This window comes from Bos grunniens, chromosome 17 (genome assembly GCF_055505025.1).
Source record: "Bos grunniens cultivar Pamir isolate PY7600 chromosome 17, Bosgru_T2T1.0, whole genome shotgun sequence".
NCBI classification, from domain to species: Eukaryota; Metazoa; Chordata; class Mammalia; order Artiodactyla; family Bovidae; genus Bos; species Bos grunniens.
This window is the reverse complement of record NC_141181.1, coordinates 70102424-70122283: the sequence shown is the minus strand read 5'-3', so window position 1 is coordinate 70122283 and position 19860 is coordinate 70102424. Positions and strand designations below refer to the sequence as shown.

The following is a 19860-nucleotide window of genomic DNA, read 5'->3' as shown; positions in this document are numbered from 1 at the left end:
AATTCAATTTTGACTACCACGCCCCTAGTGGAGGCCCCGCCCTTCGCGGGCCCTGGAAGTACAGGATTCCAGTCTTGGGGCCACTGCTCCTGCAACCTTGGCTGGTCGAGTGGGCGTCGCCAGGAGGACGCAACTTTGCGCCAAAGTCGGGGAGGGCGCGCGAAGCCAGGGTAAGTGGCCCGGGATAGTACTATTCGCGGAGCCTTCGGGACAGCCTCTCTCCGCCCTCCTCTTTGTTCGTGAGACCCTGTCCCCTCCCTCAGCTCCGCCCCCTCCTCGCTTCTGTGCCTGGGCTTGGCCGCTGCCCCAAGGCTGCTTTCAGGACACCTGGTCCAGGCCACCTCAGAGCAGGGACTAAGTGGCCGGCAGCACATTGACCCTACGTGGGGGCACCTCAGGGGCCGCCTCAGATGCAGTAGTCAATCACACACCTCTTCCCCAACCCACACACCTTTGCACACACATTCACCTTATCTGTCACTTCTCCCTGCCAAGCTCCTCAGGGTCGCCCTCTTTCAGCGCTGGGGTTTTAAACTGGAACACCAAGTCCAGAATCTCATTCAGTAAATGGAGGAAATCGAGGCCTTGAGAGAGCCGACATGCCCAAGACAACATAAGGAATAAATAAGGGGACCTCAGAGCTCAGACCCCCTGGGAAAAACCACTCAGTCCCTTCTACTAGAGATCAGGGTCCCTTCCGCAGGTCTCCATGGAGACCAAAGGGACTTGGAGCCTGGGAGGTGGTGTCTGGAGTCCTGTCTGTCAAATAATAACAATAATAATGTAAACTCATTTATTTTGTACTTGCCATGTACCAGGCATATAATCCCTATGATGACTGTTTGAGCCCAAGATTACCGTCTCATTTTACAGTTGAGGACACGTGATAGGTAGTGGAACTGTGATTCATACCAGCACGTTTTGAGTATAGAACCTGTGCTTTTAACCACTGTGATATGGGATTATGGGGAAGTGGCTTCAGCCTGTTGCATCAGGAGACTCAGCCCCACTGTCTAGAGCCTCTGTGACCATCCGCCACCACACCTCACCCCCATCTAGACAGAGGGGCAGTATCCACTCTGAAACTCTTTTAAAGACGTCAACTTATTTCACCCCCACATTCCTGAGAGGTGATCCCATTTTACACATGGGAAAACCTCAGCGCTGAGAGGGAAGAGACTCCTTAAGGTCACATGGGAGGAGGAGCAAACAGAGCCCAATTTGGGCACTTTAATTCGAGCAAGCCGCATCTACTCTCTTTCTAGTTAAACTAGATGTAATGTTTTAAAATAAACTTTGTTTTATTGTTACCATTATTATTATTATTATTTTGGGGGGGGTGGGGTACGTGGCTTATGGGATCTTAGTTCCCCTGCCACGAATTAAACCCGGGCACTCTGGCAGTGAGAGCTCAGAATCCCAATCACTGGACTGCCAGGGAATTCCCAACCTAGATGCCTTTTTATTCTCCAGGACGAGGGTCAGGACCCTCCAAGGCCAACTAGGTCCTAGTCAAACCTCGCGCGCCCATTGGAATAGCCCCCTGGGGCGGAGCACAGGTAGGCCACCTGAGTGGCGGCTGTCTTCTCCAATGAATGGCCTTCTTCGTCCTAGCTCCGCTCCTCACCCCGCCCCCACCCCCACCCCCAGCAGGGAGAAACGGCACGGGTGAGTCTCTGTGTGGACTTTATGTGACACTCACGCGCTCACTAGTTCCTGGTAACACTGAAGATAAGCACTGGTCCCGCCCCTCCGTCAAGCCCTCAGGGCTGGGGTCCTCCTCCAATCTTACTTGCCTTCCCTTCCCATCTGAAAGGGGCGGGGCGAGATGGTGGTGAAATAAAGATCAAAGGGCGGCCCGTGAGGTCCTGGAGAAGCTTGCAGACACAGTACAGGAAGGAGCAAAACGTCCGAAGAGGAGGACCCTGGGGTTTACTGAGCACCTGTTGCATGCCTGACATGGGATTTACCGGGTTGCAAATTGACCACGGAGCTAGATATGTATTAACCCAAATTCTACAGAGGAGGAAACTAAAGTTCACGGAAGTGAACTGAATGAACTTCCATTCAGTTCAGCTGAATGGCATTCAGCTGGTAATGCCATTCAGACCTGAGTGGAATTCTGTCCCATGCCAAAACCTCTTTCGTTTACCTTGCTGCGACTAGGATTGAGGAAATCCTGGAAGACTTCTTAGAGGAGGTGATGTTGCAAACTGATCCATGAGGAAGGGTGCAAAGAAATCCATCCCACGGAGAAGAGGGAGAAAGATGTGAAAGGGTATTAGTGGCTAGGGAACAGTGTGAATAAGGCCAGAGGTTTGTAAGTGGGAAAAGGAGGCAAGAAAGGCTGTGGATAGAGCAGGAAATGGGGATGGAAGACCTTCCATTTGTTAAGTGCCCTAAATGCCAGGTGAGTAGGGTGAAAACTGTGGCGGCCTGGGCTTCAGTTGGTCCATCTGTAAAATGAGGGTCTTGGCCCAGCTCACTTCAGGCCCTCCCAGAAAGGGTTCAGATTCCTCTAGGTCCAACTCTAGACTGGCAGAGTGGGCAGTGGCTGGAACAGCTCATGGGCCAAGGGTAATATTTTGCTCTAGTCTCTGAGTCTGAAAATAGATATTTTTACCAAGCTGGCAGTGCCAGATCCCTGCATCTCTCTGGCTTCCCCTCCCCCAATCCGGGGTCCTGCAGAGAAAGCCCAGTCCTGGGGTCAAGAGGCAAGAGGAGTGATGGGTTTTAGACCCGGCTGCAGCCCAGGCAAAGTTTTCTTTCCCTTGGAGCCTCAGTTTCCTCATTTGCACAATGGGGTATTTGTGGCCTGAGCTTTCTGAGCCCTCTCCCTATCGACTAGACAACATACAATTCCAAGACTTCCAGGGAGACCCCACCTTGGGAATGTGTGCACAAGGGGCTGTAAGTCCAGTCAAGGCCGAGACCATGAGCCTATTGGAGGTCCCGAGGCTGCTGGGCACCAGGAGGAGTGAAGGGGTTAGAGCTGGGTCAGAGTTGGGCCTGCTCTTGGGGTCTCACTGCCTCATGAGAGTAGGGGGAGAGACAGTATTTGGACTCTAAAAGTTGTCGAGGGACTTCCTTTGTGGTCCAGCAGCCTTCCAATGCAAGGGGGTGTGGGTTTTGATCCCTGGTCTGGAAGCTAGGATCCCACATGCCTCGAGGCCAGAAAAACAAAACATAAAACAGAAGCAATATTTTTAAAAAAAATAAATAAAAGTTGTAGACAAAGAACCCTCACCTGCTGTTTGGCATGTGGAAGAGGTGGTGAGAGGGTATGGCATGAGAGAACAGGAAGGCAGGTGGGACTCTGAGGATTTTGCTGGGAAAAGGTCATATAGGAGAGGCTGGAGCATGGGGGGCCCTGGAGAAGAAGAACTGGTTCTTGCTGGGGTTGGCTGGACCCAAGGGCTGTGACCCTCTTCCTCCTGGGCAGAACTGGAGGCCGCCAAGGTCATGGCCTGCAGCCCCAGGAGTGGGGCTGGGGATCTGTTTGGCAAACCAGTTTGGCAAGGCTGTCTCCTCTGTGATGTCATCCAGCCGTGGTGTTCTCTGCGCGACACGGTCAGATAAACGTCTGGGCTTGGAGGAGAAGGGGGCCCGGGCCTAGGTGCTGAGGGGTGGGGAAGGAGTGACCCTTCAGTGTAGGAAACTGGGAGGCAAGTGAGCCCTGTGAAGGCAAAGCGCACCTGAGACACCCACTGGGCTGTGATGAACCCCAGGAGAACAGCCTCACGGACAAAGGAGAGGCTTCTGGATGGGCCAGCCTGGACTTCCTGTGACTTCCGGGAGTTCCCTGATGCCTGGTGTCATCTAGGCTTATCGCTGGGGCCCTGTATAACTGCTGGCCAGTGGGTTGGAACCATGAAAATACATGAGTGGCAGTTTTATTTTTACTACGAACCTCATGGCTTGAACCCCGTGAGGTAGAACTCCATCATATACAGAAGAGGAGACAGGCTCGGCGAGGCCAAGCCACACCAGCACCTCACACAGGATTAGAACCCAGAACCCTTGATCTTAACCACAGTATCCTGCCACCTACCAATTGGGATCTCTGCCTACATAGTGCCTTATATATTTTTTAACTGCTTGTGAGCACAGCAGCTGAATCACGGCGTCATAGAATCGTAGATGCCCACCTTGTGGTCTAGGTAGGTGATCAGTCCTAGAGAGGTCAAGGAACAGGCTTCAGGTCACACAACAGTTTGGAGGTGGAACTACTCCATACCCCAGATCCCCACCCTCCCCTTGTTTCCCTCTCAAGGCCTGGCACACCCATGCACGAAATAGTAGTTGTTAGCACATATTGAGTCCCTATATGTGCCATTCAGTCATTTATCATCACCACAGCCATGAGAGGTATGTGCTAAGATTATATCCATTTTACAGATAAAGAAGCTGAGGTTCAGGGACTTCCTTGGTGGTCCAGAGGTTAAGAATCTTCCTTGCAATGCAGGGGACATGTGTTTGATCCCTGGTCAGGAAACTAAGATTCCACCTGCCATGGAGCAACTAAGCCCGTGCGCCGTAACTCTAGAGAGTCCGTGTGCTACAACGAAGGATTCCACATGACCAACGAGGACCCCGCATGCTGCAATTAAGACCTGACCTAGCCAAATAAAAGAAACGAATATTAAATAAAAGAAAGAAACTGAGGCTCAGAGAAGGGAAATCATTTGCCCAGGTTGACACAGCATGTTGGTGGTAGGGCTGGAATTTGAACCAATCCCTTGGTGGACCCAAGAAGCCTCACTGGAGGCATGAAGACCTCTGGACAGGAGGTGGGCGGCCCCTTTGCAGGCTCCCGAGGTAAGCAGTGTCCAATTTATAGTTTCCACACAGGCCTGGCCTCCCTGGGGCGGGCAGAAAAGTGCTGAGGCTGTAGAAATGCTCTGAACCTTCCCAGAGGAGGCGGCCACGGTGGGAGGGAGTGTTTGGTGTGGACCTCAGAGCCAAGTGTAGACGTGGCGGCTGGGCCCGCTGCAGGCGAGGGAGGGCAGGCGGGGTGGGGCCCCGAATCGAACCGGCCTGTTAGTAGCGTTCCAGCCATCCGCCAGCCAGGCTCGGCCCTGCCCGCCCTTCTAGCTCCTCATCTGGATTTGAGATGACAACGCTGGGCCTAATAAAAGCAGAATGGTAGCAAAGGCAGGGCCTGGAACCACAGCCAGCGGGATGCTGGGATCCCCCATCATCTCATGCTGGCCTGGAACAGGTTTCTGAATATTTAAAATAATAGCAACTGCTTATGAAGTGGACACGTACCAGGCATTGTGCTAAGGTCAGCCCACGGTAACTCATTTATTCCTCATGATCACCCCAATGAGATAAGACTCTTATTAGCTCTATTTGATGATAGAGAAACTGAGGCACAGAGAGTTAAGCAACTTGCCCCTGATGGTTATAACAGCGTCTTACTGCTAAGCACACACATGTCCGTCCTGGGCTCCATGCTAAGCACTTTCCGTGTGTTTTCCCATTTGAGGAAAAGGCATGAGGCATCCTAGGCAGATAAGCATTTATTTAGATGATGAAAAGAAATGAGATCCAGAGAGAAAAGGGACTTGCCTGAGGTCACATGGCTGCAAGGGGCCACTCAGACCCTGGATGCTAATACTAGAGAGAGTAAGACCTTGGCTTCTGGAATCAAGACAGACCTAAGTATGCTGATGACATCACGGATCCTTAGCTGTGTGGCCCCGGCAAGTCACATCACCTGCCTGAGCTTCTGTTTTCTCCTCTGTAAAATGGGGGTTGGTTGACATGATACCAATACCACCTGCTGGCTATTAAGCCCAGCTTGGGAATAGTAGATCATTTACATCATGCCTCTAGTTTGTGCATGGGCTGTGCTTAGTCGCTCAGTTGTGTCCTACTCTTTGTGACCCCCAAGGACTCTAGCTGGCCAGGCTCCTCTGTCCATGGGGATTCTCCAGGCAAGAATACTGGAGTGGGTTGCCATGCCCCACTCCAGGGGATCTTTCCAACCCAGGGATCAAACCAGGGTCTCCTGCATTGCAGGTGGATTCTTTACCAGCTGAGCTACCAGAGAAGCCACTAGTTTGTGCATCCCCTCGTTCAATCCTCACAACAGCGCCCTGTGGTTTGCAGCTTTTCATTGAAAGCGTGGTCAGCAACTTTGGCATCTCCTAGGAGCTTGTTGGAAATGCAGAATCTCAGGCCTCGCCCCAGACCTACTGAATCAGGATCTGTATTTTAACATGACTCTCAGGGGGGTTCATGTGCACACTATAGTTTGGGTTCATGACCACAGGAATCAACTGGGTGATGAGGGTGGGGAGGTGTCCCTTATACCTGAATATTCCTAGAAGAGCTGCTGCCTCCGTGATCTCCAGGAGAAAGATGTTCCCCAGGGTCCACTGAGGAGAGGTCAGTGAAATCAGCAGTCTTGGGCTGCTGTACTGATTCTTGCTTAGGTGCTGGCTGGGGAGGAGTCAGCCCACAGCAGACTGCTCCTCACGTAGCAGATGGGCCTGGGAAACCTGGCTTGTGACCTGCCAAGGAGGAAACTACTCAGGACTTTGGAGGGAATCTATTATACACTGCTGGATTCCTACTTAAGGGACTTTTTTTTTTTTTTAAATGTGGGCCACTTTTACAATCTTTATTGAATTTGTTATGATATTGCTTGTTTTATGTTTTGGTTTTTTGGCCTCAAGGCAACTGGGATCCTAGATCCCTGATCAGGGATTGAACTCGAACCCCCTGCATTGGAAGGCAAAGTCTTAACCACTGGATGACCATGGACATCCAGGGGATTCTATTTTGAAAGGCTCATCTGCTTGGCTGAAGGAAGGCAGGGGGTGGCCCGGGCGGATGTTGGAGCTGGGACCTTCACTTCGCCTGCTCCCATCCAGGCAAGCAGTTCCTAAAAAGCTGCCCTCAGAGCATGAATTGGGACCAGCCATATTGACTCGGCCCTGTAGGAGTTCCAAAGCACGTTCACCCTTTATCGTTTTTGATCTTCGTAACGATCTTATACAAAATATGTAAACAAACAAAAAGAACAAAACCACCAGTCAAGCATGGAAGTTTCCTGCCTTTAAAGAAGGGTGAAGTGCAATCCCAGGAGTGTTGCTACTTAACTTGTACCTCCTTCTTAGTTTGTTAAAATCCTGTTCTCAGATTAAAGGTGCTGTTGGATTAAGAGGTTAGGTCAGGGGTGAGTCCATTCTCATTCTTTCAATTTATGAAGTTGTTCATTTAAAGCATGCCTGTGTAGCTCTCTCAGTAAGACATAAGTATCCACGCAGGTTCATTCAGTACTCTCTGGAGCTCAAGAGTTTCCCTTTAAGGGCCAGAGCACTATCTGAGGAAGCCAAGTCCTCCTTCTCCCATTTCTGCCACTGGAGAAGGGATCTCCTGCCTGCCACCCGCAGGTCCCAGGCATTACTCAGTACCACGAGGCAGCTCCCCAAATTGCAGGCAGACTCTAGGAGGAATCTGTCAGTCTCTACAAGGCTTGCCTTGTGTCTCCAAAACTTATTAAGTGACATCATAAGGCTTGGCAAATAGGATGAGGGAGTCTGACCAGTGAGGACAGACAGAAGCCTGCAGGCATGGGTGCAAAAGGGTGTTGAAAGAGTCTGTCGCTTTGTCGTGTCCAGCTTTTTGCGACCCCATGGACTGTAGCCCACCAGGCTTCTCTGTCCCTGTAATTCTGCAGGCAAGAAATACTGGAGTCAGTATCCATTTCCTTCTCCAGGGGATCTTTCCTACCCAGGGATTGAACCCAGGTCTCTTGCATTTTGGGCAGATTCTTTATCATCTGAGTCACCAGGGAAACCTCCAAGCAGAACAGAAATGGAGACTGCCAGGAGGCAGAGGTGAGGACAGCGCTGAGTGCTTTGAAGAGAGAATGAAAAACCCCAGTTAGCTTTACAGGACACGTTCATAAGCAGGGTCCTCCTCCAGCCTCAGCAGCCTTGTGTGGCAAAATTTAATCACACCCAGTTCACAAATGAGGATCCTAAGGTCCTGCAAGGTCATTGAGCTACACTTAAGCGAGCCATGTGTCTTAGACCTGTGCTTGTACGAGTGAATAGTTGACGTTTGTTGAATAAAAGTAGAAAGTGTGCATTACATAGCACCTTTAAAAAGAACTGTAGGGATTTCCTTGGCAGTCTAGTGCCCATTGCAGGGGGCACAAAGATTCCACATGCTGTGCACTGCGGCCAAAAAATAAATAAAAAGAATTGTAAATGATGAGAACTTTACATTTTTAGATAGTCTTAAGTATCTTCCCACCAGATACTAATTACAAAGATACCTTTTACCATAGAGAAACCTCCTTAAAACAAGTGATATATATCTATATATATCAGTTATAAAAAAGAACAAAATTTTCTCATTTGCAGGAACATGGATGGACTTGGAAGTCAATACAGTAAGTGAAATAAGTCCAGCAAAGGTTAACACTGTATGATGTTACCTGTATGTGGAATGTAGAAAATATAATGGGGCTTCCCTGGTGGCTCAGACAGTAAAGAGTTTGCCTGCAGTGAGGGAGACCCGGGTTTGATCCCTGGGTTGGGAAGATTCCCTGGAGAAAGAAATGACAAAGCACTCCAGTATCCTTGCCTGGAAAATTCAACGGACTGAGGAGCCTGGTGGGCTACACAGTCCATGGGGTCACAAAGAGTCAGACATATATATGTGTGTGTGTGTATGTGTGTGTGTGTGTGTGTATATATGTGTGTGTATATATAAACAAAAAATAAAGAAGTAGACACATAGATACAGAGAACAAACTAGTGGGTACTAGTTGGGGGACAAGGTAGGGATAGGGGAGTGGGTGGTATTGGGTGTAAGACCAATATTGGGTGTAAGACCTTTTGAGGATGTATTGTACCAGACATGGAGAATATAGCTAAAGTTTTGTAATAATTATAAATGTAACATTTACAATTGCATAAAATTTTTTAAAAATTAGATAAGCTAAAAATCTTGACAAAGTGACACATTAATATATAGCTCCTTTGGATGACACCTTCTCTACCACTGCTCATTTTTCTCTTCTAATTTGAGAGAATATTTCAAGTCTCTGTATATTCCAGATTATTCTCACCTCAAAAGCCACCTCTCCCAAGAAGCTCTACATAATCTCTACCGCTACAAGTTGCGTCTTCCTCCCTTGAAATCCCACGACCCTTACTGGCACCTCTCTTAGGGCATTTATCACCTCGTGGTGGACATCTATGACATCGTCCACCCAGCCCCACTGTCCAGCTCTTTTTCCTCTCTCCCTGACTCCAACCATGATGTTCTTACTAGGAGCTGCCATGTTGTTACAGATCACACTCCAAGCGACAGTTGATTGGTCTAGGGGGTAGACTTCTGACTCTGCTGGGCCAATCGGACACTTAGTTCCAGAGGGGGACGGGAACTGAGTCCCTCCCCCACTGGAACTGAGAAGTTCATTGGTCTGTTCCTGGTTCCTGGAGCCTTGAGATAGGAAATATGGAAGCCATTAGCCATTGTGTCCTCTGACACATGGAGGAACTCTGTCTGCAACTAGAGAGAGAAGATGGCTAACACAGCAAAAGAAGGAGGGAGAGAGAGCTGGTTCCATCTGGCTTTTTTGCTTGGATTTGTGGTTTTTTGTTTGTTTGCTTGTTTAAGTAGCAGATTAATTTTTCACAATTTTGGAAGTCTGAGATCAGGCTGCCAGCATGGCTGTTTTGGTGAAGGCCTATTTCTTGGATTGAGACAGCAGCTTTCTAATTGTATTCTTACTTGGTAAGAGCAAAGAGAGGACTCTGATTCTATCTGCTCTTGAAGTTTTCCATCGTTTCCAGGAATAGTTGATTGGTTGGTTGGCCCTGCTGTCTACTAGGTACCTCTCAGAATCCAAGCTTCTGATAAAATCTCCTTCCAATAAATCTTTATTAAGGTAGCCAGCATAGTTTTCTGTGGCTTTCAGTCGAAAGATACTCAGAGTATAACTACTCTGCGTTATTTACATCAATGTTTTACCTCTCCCTCTCATCTGGGGATCGCCAAATGTCCACCTTCGATACAGTTCTGCCTGGCCTGCAGCTGGTGAGAAAACTGGGACAGTTACTTACAAAGATAATTTTCAAAAATTACTAAATTCTGAGATTAGTCCTTTTTAAATTTTATGGTGACAGAAAGTAATGCTCTATTTCACCTTTTCTTTAATGTTCTTTGACAAATAACAATGTGTTGGCAACTGTATGCCTCTTTCAGGGATGTGAAATCCCAGAGTCTGGGGAACGCTGTCCAGGTATTGATTCCTTTGGCAGGGCCCTCGCCTGGCTCCTCCCGAAGCTCCTGGCATAGCGCAGGGTAGGAGATGCCTCCAAAAGTGAGTGAGATGAGCTAATGGGTTTAGAGAGCAGTTCTGGTCTCCTGCCTGTGACGAGATGATCTGATTTAAAACTATTACAGCTTGTTCATTCATTCTTATATGATTTTTCAAAGGAAGCTTCATTTTTTAAAATTTACGTATTTATTTTATTTTTGGCTGCGCTGAGTCTTCATTGCTGTGCAGGCTTTTCTCTAGTTGCAGCGCACGGGCTTCTCATTGCAGTGGTTTCTTTGGAGCTTGGGCTCCAGGTGCATGGGCTTCGGTAGTTGCAGCACATGGGCTCAGTAGTTGTGGCTTAGTTACTCCAAGGCATGAGGCATCTTCTCAGACCAGGGATCGAACCTGTGTCTTCTGCATTGTCAGGTAGATTCTTTACCACTGAGCCACCAGGGAAGCCCCCCTCCCTGCCCCAATTTCTTTATATATTTGCATAATATCTCACTAGACTTGCCTGACTTTTCCTTTTAAGTGGACATCAGATAATTTTCCCCTTTATCCTAATTGTCAAGGAATGGCGTGGCTAGGAGGAAAGCTCAGAACGAGCTCACTGTGGTGGGATAGAACACTGGAATGGAATTCAGACAGCACTGTAGTCCAGCTCTGGCTTCCCCTCCAGCTGGCTCCAAGGTCTTAGGCTGCTGCTGCTGCTGCTAAGTCGCTTCAGTCATGTCCGACTCTGTGCGACCCCATAGACGGCAGCCCACCAGGCTCCCCCGTCCCTGGGATTCTCCAGGCAAGAACACTGGAGTGGGTTGCCATTTCCTTCTCCAATGCATGAAAGTGAAAAGTGAAAGTGAAGTCGCTCAGTCGTGTCCAACTCTTAGCGACCCCATGGACTGCAGCCTACCAAGCTCCTCCGTCCATGGGATTTTCTAGGCAAGAGTACTGGAGTGGGGTGCCATTGCCTTCTCCGAAGATCTTAGGCAACCTGCTTCATTTCTGTGAGCCTTGGTATCCCCATCTGTGAAAAGGGAATGATATCTAGTCTTCCTTCTGTATAGGACTGATAGGGGCTGAGTAAGGCTTTGGCAGCAATTTGGGAATTGGACATGGAGGAAACAGGTACCGAGCGTTGTTTTACAGGAGCTGTTGGGGGCATTGGATAGGGAAATGATTAAGAAATAGAAATGGAATTCAGGGAAGTGCAGGGGAGTGGCAAAGGGCTTCTAGCTAGTCCTGGTTCTGTCTGTTACTTGCATGTGACCTCACCTCTCTGTGCCTCAGTTTCTTTATCTGGAAACCCAGGTCCCACTGTCAGGAAGTAACTCTTCCTGATCCTTCACACAGGGTATCAAAGTATGTGGACAGCTAGTTGGAGAGAGAGGAGCACTCTGGGGGGCGGAGTCTGCATGAGGAAGGCTTGCAGTTAGGAATTACTGGATAAGAAATACTGGTCTCACGTGTTTCGTTTCATGGGGACAATCATAAGATTGGTTTGGCCAAAAAGCTTGGTTATGGAAAACTCTAACGAACTTCTTTGACCAGCCTGAAACTTCTCTATCGTGATGAGAATTAAACAAGATAATGTAGAGCACTTAGCACAGGCTGGCACATCGCAGACTCAGTAATGATGCTTGTCCTTGCTGCTCTTGTTTTATTTTACAGATAAGGAAAATGGAGCCTCCGAGAAGGTGTTGCGGCCAGCCCAGGCACACAGCCATCAGTGGTCGAGCAGGATTTGAATCCACGTCTTCCTGACTCTGAGGCCAGGCTCTGAACCACTGTGTTACAGTCACCCCATTGTGGGGCCTCTTTGCCAGACCCCAGCTGCCGGCCTGACTCAGCATCTGTGGGTGGCCTCGCTCCAGTGCATGGGCAGCAGAGCCAGTGAGAAGCCTCCCAGTTCCTTGAAAACCAAATATGGCCAGACCAGGCCCTCGGAGGTCTGACCCCCAGGCTGGGCCTGCTCCTGCCTGCTCCTCTGTGCTGTGGGGCCCTGCTCACTGTGCAGCCTCCTGGCTCTGCCCCAGAGGACTCTGGGAGAGCCCCCATCCAGATCCCCCTCTTCATAGGATCTTGTTGAGCAAGTTACTGAAGGAGAACACGCAAGACCAGTGTCTCTTCTGTGCTGTGGTGATTCCCAGCTCCAAGCCTTGCTCACACAGTCCTCTCCGCCCGGACTTCCTCTCCCTCTCTAACCAGCTCTTATGCATTCTTTGGTGCCCAGTGTGAGTTGTCAGGACATGTGTGACCCTGAGTAAATCTCTCATCCTCTCCATCCATCCGTCCATCCATTCACCCATCCTTCCATCCAGTGAGCACTTGCAAGGTGCCAAGCATTTTGACATATAGTCACTCCTTCCAGACTAGAAGCTCCTTGAGAATTGCAGACCAGAGGTAGAAGATAATTGTTCAACTCATATCCATGGGCCAAGTCTTGTCCATACCATAGTCCTGGTGAGGCTCTTATCATGATCACCCCCTTTTCACAGTTGGAAAGACTGTACTCAGATAGTTCAGTTCAGTCGCTCAGTCGTGTCTCACTCTTTGCTACCCCATGGACCTCAGCACGCCAGGCTTCCCTGTCCATCACCTGGAGCCTACTCAAACTCATGTCCATTGAGTCAGTGATGCCATCCAACCATCTCATCCTCTGTTGTCCCTTTCTCCTCTTGCCTTCAATCTTTCCCAGAATCAGAGTCTTTTCCAATGAGTCAGTTCTTCCCATAAGGTGGCCAAAGTATCAGAGCTCCAGCTTCAGCATCAGTCCTTTGAATGACTATTCAGAACTGATTCCTTTAAGAATGACTGGACTCCTTGCAGTCCAAGGGACTCTCAAGAGTCTTCTCTGACACTGTACTCAGACAGTGGATGTCCAAAGGACTCAGCAGAGGGGACTTCCCTGGTGGTCCAGTGGTTAAGAATCTGCCTTGCAATGCAGGGGACAAGGGTTCAATCCCTGGTTGGGGAACTAAGATCCCACATTCTGAGGAGGCAGCAGCCCGTAGGCTACAGCTAGAGAGTCTGTGCGCTGCCATGAAAGATCCCATATGCCAAAACTAAGACTCAACACAGCCACATAAATAAATATTTAAAACAAATACACCCCCCACCCCGGACTCAACAGAGATGAGTAGAGGTGAGGCTTGAACCCTGACCTGTTGGACTCTGGAGGCCAGATTCCTGGCCACTAGGCAGTACTGCCCGCTCCCGTGGAGGGCTGGATGGCGGTGAGACCTGGGTTCTGGGGAAGGGCTGGGCCCACTTCTCCGTCTGCTCCTGGCTCTCGAGTAGTCTCCTTAATCCAGCGCCTTTCCAGTCTGGAGGCAGCTGTTCCTCACTTGTCTTCCCTACTCAGCCCCTCTGTGACCAGAGGTAGTCTGACGCTTGCCAGGGTGGCTGGGGGAGGATTAATTTTTTTTCCCTTGCCTCCCCCTGACTGAGACGTTGAGAATGCCTATCCCATCTCAGCTTTCCAGTTGGTGCTAGTGGTAAAGAACCTGCCTGCCAATGCAGGAGACATAAGATGCTGGTTTGATCCCTGGGTTGGGAAGGTCCCCTGGAGGAGGGCATGGCAACCCACTCCAGTATTCTTGCCTGGAGAATCCCATGGACAGAGGAGTCTGGCGGGCTACAGTCCATAGGGTCATAAAGAGTTGGACAAGACTGAAGTGACTTAGCATGCACAGCATGCACGTCCCATCTCAGAGCCTACAAAGTCCTTTTCAAGATCTCCAATGTTTCACCTCCGCCCTGCAGGGGAGGCAGGGCAGGGAGGCCCTTCCTCATAGTTCCGCTGGGAGAACTATGGCCCCAGCACATCAGGAGGTGGCCCGGCCGCGCCTGAAATCTTTTGCTTCAAGGAATGGAGTGTGGAATTGTCTGCTAGATCTTTCCTGAAGCCATGGTCTGAGGTACTTAAGAGTCTGACAGAGATTCCAGCTCTGCTACCCACTAGCTGTGCAGCCTTGTGGGAGTCACTTCACCTCTCTGAGCTTCAGTCTCCTCCTCTGAAACACGGGGGCAGTGCGACTTAGCATGCACGCATGCTCGTACCCATCTGAGAGAGGCTGGGAGGCTGAAATGAACTAATGCTCGCGAAGCACGTAGCCTGGAACATAGTGGGTGCTCAGACAATGAGGTTATTATTGTTCCAAGTGCATAACATGGAATATCAGATCAGGAGGCTCATCCAGGCCAAGGGTAATAGTCCCTAACATTCCTTTATCATTGCTGTGTACCAGACTCGTTCATCAGAACAACATCCCTGTAATTCAGTGCTTCAAGGAACGGAGTGTGAATTATCTGCTGGATCTTTCCTGAGGCCATGATATGAAATACTTAAGAGTCTGACAGATCCCAGCTCTGCTACCCAACCAGCTCTGCAGCCTTGTGGGAGTTACTTCACTATCTGAACCTCAGTCTCCTCCTCGGAAATATGGGGGCAATGCTAGCAGCCATCTGAAAGAGGTTGGGAAGATGAAATGAACTAATGAACTGATTTTACAGATGGGGTAACTGAGGCTCAGAGAGGGAAAATGACTCGCCCTAACTCCCTGCCCAGTGAGAGGAAGAGCCTGGGCATGGACTCAAGTCTGTGTCTACAACATCAGCTTGGAGCCACTGTGCTGGATTCTCCCTCACGCTAAGGCCCAGAAAGGGAAAGAGAGTTACTTGGGGCCCCACAGCAGTTGAGGGTGGGTCAAACCACATTGCAGAGGCCTTTTCCATTCTGGCAGCTCCACATGGGTCTGGATAATTCTCCAGCCCTAGGGCTAAAACTAATACATTCACAGTCCTCAGAACTCAGGTCTGGGGGTCTCATCCACAATCTCAGGTTGCCCCCCAGATCCCATCTTCCCCAGACATCCCATGGTCATCCCTTCCCCACCGCAAGCTTTCCACATGGACCCCCCCTTTGAAAAAAAAATCAGCTGAAACTTTGGCCAAAGAAAACTCATTGATGCCCACAAACCAGCCAGCCAGGGAGGAGGCTGCCCTGGAATGTTGGAGGGGGGTCATCAAGCTGTTTGTGAGCTGGCCAGCCGAGAAATAAGAGCAGCTACCATTTTTGGTGAAAGCCATAACTCCCTCTATGGGAAAGGATCCAGGGCAGGCCAGTTTAGAGGCTCCAGCCTCAGTTTCCCCTTCATCACCACCATGGAATTTATGGGGTTTGAATAACTTCAGCTATTAATTCAACAAATATCGGTTGGGTGCCTGCTGTGTGCCAGGCACTGAGCTGGCTGCTTGGGGGCACAGTGGGGTGAGAGCTGAGCCCTGTCCTCCAGGACTCACTTTCCAGCAGAAGGCAATCTCTCGGTAAGTCTCTCAAAGAACCAGAGCCTGGTGGTCCAGGCCCACAATGCTAGATCAATACTCTTGGGTCTGGATGGGTTTCAGAATTCAGAAATTTGGGGAATCTTAAATGGTGATGGGGTGGGGTCTGGGCCCACTCATTCCAATCAAACAACAGATATTGCTGTAGTGAGAAGTGTGAGCATTGGTAAATAAAAGTTCTACACAGCTTCAGTCCATTTGGGTCAGATTTTGCCTCCAAATGAGTTTTCCTGGAGGCTACAGAAAAGCTCTTGGTTGTCTAGGTGTTCTGGACTATGGTGTGGAAGGTAGGTGTTAAGGACCTGATTCCTCTCCCCAATATACAGATGAGAAAACTGAGACACAGGGCAGAGGAATCACATGCCCAAGTTCCTGGAGCAAGCAAATGGTAGGTGGGAATGCCGGCCTCAGTGACTCTAAATTTAGGGCTTGCCACCGCCAGGGACCCTGCCTGGGAGAGAAGCAGGGGCGGAGGAGAGAAGGTTCCTTGGCTCAGCCTCCATGCCCCAGCAGCCAGTTCTGCCAGGAAGGAGTTAAGCCCCACCTGGGCCTCAGCCAGGCCTCTGCACCGCGTCTCCTTGCAGGGCCTGCCTGTCTGGGGCCTGTTTACCAGGCCGTGCTTGCATCACCGGCTTCGACGTGCAGTGCAAACACACTCACATTCTTGGGTCATGAGAAATGCACAGTTGCGGTGACATCATGCCCAGAGAGGAGGTTTTTGCCAGCCTCCTGCTGCCCACAGTCAGAGCTGTTTAATTAGCACTCTTAACTGGAACTCTTGTCTTCCTATAAAAACCAACTGGAGGAACTCTCATGGGTGGAGATGCTGGGGGTTGGAGTGTGTGTGTGTTTTAAGGGATAAAAATAGCCCATCTGGGACTCCTTTTGGGGTATTTGTAAGTATTAACGCATCACTGTTTATATTAAATCTATGTCACTCGGACATTTTCGTCTGAATCTGGCTTGGAGATGGGACCAGAGAAACCACCCGTGTCCTTTTGTTCCCTCTAGTTTTTCCTTTTGGGAGGGAGACACGTAGGCCAAGTGAAAGGGCCCTTGGAGACCATTCAGACCAACCCTTCATTATGCAACCAAGGAAAGGGAGGCCCAGAGAGGCAGGGCCTTCCCTGAGGCCACACAGCAAGTCTCCATGTTCCCACAGCCCGTGCACGCATTTTGCAGCGCTGCCCTCACCCCCAACTTTGGTTTTGTGAGTTGGCTTTTCAGGGTGTTGAGAAGAGAGGTGCTTCCGGCTAGAAACTTCCTAGGTATGTTTGAGATTAGAGTGGAGATGATGGTGGTGGTGGTGGGAACAGAGAAGACCGATTGGGACACAGGAAACCTCAACCTCACCCACTTTGCCTCCCCAATAAAACCTCATCCAGGCTTTGAAATGTCTGTTCCTCTCCCTAGACAGTCCCAGTCTCCTTTTGCCCAAGAAATACTCCCACTGGCCTCCTTTTCGTGACTATTGAAGACTTATTTCCCACAGAGTGGGTGCTAGAGTATTCGCAAATGAAAATAGAAGACACTCAGTTAAGTCTGACTTTCAGACATACAAAAAGTAGTATTTTCATACAAATATGTCCCATGCGATTTTTTTTTTTTTTGCTATACTGCATGACTTGCGGAAACTTAGTTCCCCAACTAGGGATTGAACTTTCACCCTTGGCAGCGACAGGAGGAGGTCCTATGCCAGGGAATTCCCTGTCTCGTGCATACTGAGACAGAGAGCTATCTGGCAGCCCTATTCTCTTTCATCCTTGTCATCATGACTGTGGCTGACACACTCGACCATCTTCCCATCAGCCTTCCTTCTCCTTCTTCATTAACTGAGCCCTGATTTTGTCTGGAGCCGCATTGTGTCCCAGGCGATGAATCATGTATGTATAAGCTAGTCCTGACAACTCTGGTCTCCTTTGCTTTCCCAAATTCCCCTGCAGTCAAGGATGATCTGGTGACTGCAAGTTTCTTGACACCTTCCTTTTCAAAAAGAAGAAGCTCACTCCCTCTCCTTGAATATAGGCTGGACTTCCTGACTCATTTCAAAGAGTGACTTCCAAGGCTAGGTCACAAAAACCATTGTTGCCCCGCTCTCTTTGATGACTCACTCTGGGGGAAGTTAGCTGCCATGTTGTGAGAACACTCAACAGCCCTGTGGAGAGGCCCATGTGGGAAGAACTAAGTCCTCCCACCAACAGCCAGCACCAACATGCCAGGCTCATGGGTGAGTGGCTCCAGCCCCAGTCAAGCCTTCACATGATTACAGTATGGGCCAATATTTTGACTGCATCATGACCCAGGGAGATACTCGTATTAATCATAGTTTTAATTTTCTATGTTTTATGATGTTTTAATATCTTTGGGGACTTTGGTGTCTGGGAAGAGACTGCCCCTCCCAAGCCCAGCTCATTCCTAGACATAGTAAACAGCTTGTCCGTGAGCCTACTCTTCATGTACAAACCAACCAACTCTGAGTCCATACCCCCAACTACCTCCTTATCTAACTGTCACATATCAAACCAATATTTCCTGCGCTGTAAGTCAACCCAGGGAGGGGCAGACACTGGACAGCAAGGGGGCAGTCCCTACGCCCCCAAAGCCCACTGGGATTTTTCAAGCTAGCCAGTCCTAAGCTGTTTACTCTGCCCTGGTTTGCCCTTTCCACAGAAGCCCCAGGAAAGGCTGTGCTCTTGAGCTTCTCTACCCTCTCTGGCTCCTGACTCACACTGCTGCTTTCACCTGTAGCCCTGCGTGGCTCACTATACCTTCTGCTTCTAGGGGCACTGTAAGTAACATTAAACTTTTCTTTCAATGATATTGACTTCCCCATGTTGGCACACAGTTACCTTTATAAACTGAGTCAGGCACAGATCACTCCTGAGAGATCCTTATCTAGAACCACCCCACTAAGCCATTCCTGGATACTTGACTCACAGAAACTTCTAGAGATAGTAGATGTTTACTGCAGCAGCTAGGTTTTGGGTAATTTGTTTTACAGCAGTGGATTACTAATGCAGATGGTCATGTGACCTAGTTCCGGCTAATGAGACGTAAGAGAAAACATGCTGAGATGCTTCTAGGGAGCTTCCCTGATAAAAGAATCAGAAGGAAGAGGAGAACTCAGGGGAAGGGTTACAAGGATGATGGTTACAGAAGTGATAGCCATCCTGGGACCATGAGGTTCTCAAATATAACGATGAATGAGTGAAAAAGTAGGAAGAATCCCTGTCTTTTATGACATCATTAAGCTGCTGGAACAACTCTGTGGTCTCCTGCATCCAGATTTGTAGACAAGCAAACAGTAAATATTGGGGTAGGAAATGGCACCCACTCCAGTGTTCTTGCCTGGAGCAAACTATGGGCAGAGGAGCCTGGTGGGCTACAGTCCATGGAGTCCCAGAGTCGGATATGACTTAGCGACTGAGCACAAATAATAAATATTTTTGTAGTTTGAGCCACTGTGTCCTACAACTTGCAGCTTAATGCATCTTTAACTGATAGAATGTGCACGCCCAGTAGCATCTCACTTAATGGGAGTAACTTTATTCAGTGACTTTATTATATAGAATCTGAAATGGAGAGAAAAGGACATCTGAGCACCAAAACCAGCATCACAGTGTCTACACCAAGCCCTTACTCTTAGGTAAGCTTTCTGAGCCTTCACTCATAGCCTTTTTACTTTTACTTTTCATACAGTAATAACCAGCTTTTTTTCCCCTTATTTTTTGGCTGCATCACATGCATATGGGATATTTTCTTAGTTCTCTGACCAGAGATCAAACCCATGCCCTCTGTGGTGGAAGGATAGACTCTTAACCATCGGACCACCAGGGAAATCCCCCAACAAGATTTTCCAGGGTATCTTCCCAGGCCATAGCTTGGAAATCAATCAATCCCATAATTAATCATCTGCTACATGCAAAGCACTGCAGGAGTCACCATGCTGGAGTCGCACAGATGAGTTTCAAGCTGGAAAGCAACATGGTTCAAACTTGAACTGCAATGTCAAGATTGCAGCAAGCCTGGAAAAAAGAGAATGTTTTCTAGTGGAGTGTCAATTTATTAAGGAAGCATATATTTAAAATTATTTCCCATGGAAAATTCCATCTACAGGGCAAATCACTCTAACTCTTCTTATGTGTTGCTAATACTGGTTTCCAAAATACTTGTCTGTTTTGACTTTCTGAACCCCGTAAAAATTTTTAGAAATGAAATAATGT

At 49.0% G+C, this 19860-nt stretch overlaps 2 long non-coding RNA genes across 2 annotated transcripts; both read left to right on the top strand.

Annotated features, from left to right (window-relative positions):
* Positions 1–17: 17 nt before the first annotated feature.
* LOC147355774 (uncharacterized) lies at positions 18–12575 on the top strand. The gene is made up of 2 exons (XR_015144775.1): positions 18–170; positions 11963–12575. It is a non-coding gene; the product is annotated as an uncharacterized LOC147355774 (long non-coding RNA).
* Positions 12576–18279: 5704 nt separating this feature from the next.
* Positions 18280–19284, top strand: LOC147355773 (uncharacterized). The gene is made up of 2 exons (XR_015144774.1): positions 18280–18425; positions 19207–19284. It is a non-coding gene; the product is annotated as an uncharacterized LOC147355773 (long non-coding RNA).
* Positions 19285–19860: the final 576 nt, after the last annotated feature.